This window comes from Callospermophilus lateralis, chromosome 14 (assembly GCF_048772815.1).
Source record: "Callospermophilus lateralis isolate mCalLat2 chromosome 14, mCalLat2.hap1, whole genome shotgun sequence".
Classification (NCBI taxonomy): domain Eukaryota; kingdom Metazoa; phylum Chordata; class Mammalia; order Rodentia; family Sciuridae; genus Callospermophilus; species Callospermophilus lateralis.
The window spans coordinates 17,233,895-17,237,553 of record NC_135318.1 but is presented as its reverse complement, the minus strand read 5'-3'; positions in this window follow the sequence as shown (position 1 = coordinate 17,237,553).

Here is a 3,659-nt window from a genome sequence, read left to right as displayed (position 1 = left end):
CCATCTAAATGGAATCACACCATATGCACCCTTTCCCACTCCATCTTAGTCATCTGTGAACCCTGTCCTTGTGGTTGACTGTAGGGGTAGTTCAGTTTTTACATTGTTGTATAATAATCCATTATGTGAGCATACCTGTTCTATTTTGGCTTGCTAGTATTGATGAGCACTTGGGTAGCTTCTAAATTTTTATCTGTTAGTCAGAGTGTCCCCTTGAACTTTCCAGTGCACAGACAGACATCTGTACTGTGGTAGAATAGTTGGCTCATGGGAATGCAATATTCAGCTTTAAAGGATACCACCATTAGGCCTTTCTAATTCTTGTATCAGTCGTTGCAAGTTTGTGTGCATAGCATATTTTGAAGAATTTTCCTATTTCATCCAAAATTGTAAAATTTATTGGCACAAAGTTGTTCATAACATCATCTCATTGTCTCTCTGATGTTCTAGTGACAACATTTTTTTTTCAATCTTTATATTAGTGGTTTGCCCCTTCTCTTTTCTTGATCAGTCTTTGTAGGGATATGTGAATTTTATTAGTCTTCAAAGAATCAAGTTTTTTTTGTTGATTTTTTTCTCTGTTGTATATTTTTCTAGTTCATGTATTTACTTATATCATTATTATTTATTCCCATCTACTTTAAATATGATGTTTTCTTCTAGCTCCTTGATTTTCTGTCCTTTTCCCCCCTAGAATATACATTTGATGTATAAACTTTTCTTCTGAGCCTTGTATAGGTTTTATTCTCCAAGTTTTAACATGTTGATTCTTCATTATTATTCAGTTCAGAATATTTTCTAATTTCCACTGAAATTTCTAATTTTTATTTTAATTTTATTTTTTCTCCCCAAACATGGCTTATGTAGAAGTGTTCAGTAGTTTTCAAACACTTGGGTATCTTAAATGCGTTTCCTATTGATTTCTAGTGTATTTCATTCTCCAACAGGACATACTTCATATGACTTCAAACTTGCTCACTTATTCTGTTAAATGTCCCTTGCACTCTTGAAAATATCAGGATTACGTAATTCTGCTGTCCTTGGGCTCCATGTTCTGTATATGTCACTGGAGTTGAGTCTCTCTATTGACCGTGTTGTCCAAGTCTTCATCTTTCCTGGTTTATTGTCCAAAGATTTGTTCTATCAGTTGCCCGACGATGTGCCCGAGGATGTCCGCCACCATCGTGGACGGGCTCTTCCTTTTAGTTGGGTTGGCCTTTGCTTCGTGTGTTTGAGGCTTTGGTTTTAAGAACTTCAGATTAGCCAATCTTCCCGCTACTCTGGTCCTCTGGAAGTGCTCGTCTTTGTCCTGGGAGGACGTCCCGCCCCAGGCCAGGCTTTTCCTGGTAGTCAGCTCAGGGTGTTTCCATGGAATGTGGTCCTATATCGTTTCACGTTCAGTTTCTCTGTCTGTATGAAACAATGTGTAGTTGGATTGTGTGTCTGTGTTTTTCTTGTTTGACAATCTTTTTTATTTTAATTGGAAATTGAATCCATTCAATTTAGAAAAAAAATCCTGGTATTTTAGTGTGATTCTATCATCCTCTTATTTGCTTTATATTTGCTCGATTTGGTTTTGGTCCCCCCCTTTGCTTTTGCTGCCTTCTTTTAATAAAGTGTTTTCCTCCTATTAGTTTGTTAGTTATAAAGAATTCTTTCTTCTCCTCCTCTTCCTCTTCTTCCTCTTCTCCCCCCCCCCTGCCCCCGCACCACTGGGGATTAAACCTAGAGATACTCTACCACAGAACCACATCCTCATCCTTTTTATTTTTTTATTTTGAGACAGCATCGCACTAAGTTGCTTAACACCTTGCTAAATTGCTGAGGCTGGCCTTGAACTTGCAATCCTCCTGCCTCAGCCTCCTGAGTCACTGGGATTATAGGCAGGCGCCACTGCACTTGGTGTAGTAATACATTGTTTTATTATTTGTTCAGTGCTACCCTAGAGCAGGGATTGTGAAACTTTTTTTCTGTAAAGGGTTAGATAACAAATACTGTCCTCTTTGAGGGTCACCTACGTCTCCAACTTTCCCTCCTGTTCTTCCTTCCTCTCCCCAACTCTGCTCTTCCTCCTTTTCTCACTAGTTTTTTTTTTTTTTTTTAAATGTAGGAACCATTCTTAGTTCCCAAGATATACAAAACAGGCTATGGACCTAATTTGGGCATTGGTGATAGTTTACTGACCTCTGCTAGAGATTTGCCATATGTCTTAAGAGCATCTACCTTTCCATTAATAATTTAATATCCCCTGGATAATATATGCACCCAGCAAAACTTTAATTCCATTACCCAATTCTCTTCCTGTCATGCTGTTTTGGTCATTCACTTTATGTCTCTATGTATTTGATGTCCTACAAGACAATAGTATTTTTATGGTTTTATGCAGTCTCCACTCATTAAGATTTAGTCTCACGTTTGCGGTTTTCGGCACTCTGGTGCTTTCCGCATTACTGATCTTCTAACTGGGATCATTTTGTCTCAACAACTTCCTTTACTATTTCTTTTAGTGTGTATAAGTTAACAGCACATTTTCTTAGTTTTTATTTGCTTGCGTATCGGCTTTTATTTTCACTGGATAGAGACTTCTAGATGAGGATTTGTTTTATTTCCTCATTTGAGCTTGTCTTTCTGTTGTCTTCTGGCTTCTGTTGCCTGTGTGGAGTGGGTCTTCTGGTAGCTCTTTAATGGATCTTTTTTTTCTCTTCTCTAGCTATTTAAAAAATTTTCTCTTGTCTTTGGTTTTTTTTTGGAGCCTTACTATAATGAGCCTGGGAATGGCTTCCTTTGTTTTTATGTTTGATTTGTTGAGCTCCCGAATCTGTGTGTCAATGCCATTCTTAGTCTTTTTATTCTTTCTTGCTACATTTCCTCTCTGCTCCCCGGCTGGGATTCAAGGTCAGCAAGTGCTGGTTTCCACTGTGGCCTCATCTCTCCTAGGCGCCCCCCGCCCCCTCGCTGTCTCCCTCCCTCTGTGCGCACCCTTGCCAGGTTCAATCCTTCTTCCTCTGCTTGTTTTTCTGTGGATCTTACTTCTAGTTTGCTTCTCCTTTCTTCTGCTCTCCAACCCATCCGTTAATTGTTGTGGTCAGTCTTAGTTCTGGCATTTCTATTTATTTCTTTTTAAATAGATCCTAATTCTCCACCTTTTATCTATTTTTGAAAATATTTATTAATAGCGATAAATTATTAATCAAATTAAAATATCTATTAATCTTAGGTATTTAAAGTCTTTGGTAATCAGGAACAACTATTTATCTCTTTTTTAAAGTCTTTTTTTACGCTGGTTTGTTTCATTTTGTGTTTCCTGGTGTGGCAGGTAGGCTCTAGTGAGCACCAGATACTGGGAATGAAAACGTGTTGAGGCTCTGGACAATGCGGCCTTCCTCTACAGAGGACTTTTCTGTTCCTAGCAGGAAGATGAAGAGGGGCAGATCACCTTGAGCTATCAAGAACTGAGCTATTTGGAGACTGGATTGGAGGCATTGACTACTCTTTCCTCTTAGTACATAATCCCTCCACCGTCTCCACTGAAAACCTGGGCTAGGTACCAAGACTGTCCTTGGTGGGAATTCGACATCAGCATTTTCCTCCCCGTCACTTTGAGCCTGCCCCCGACTCGGACCTGCTTCCTAGCCTTTTAGGAGCTGCTCACGGCTTGG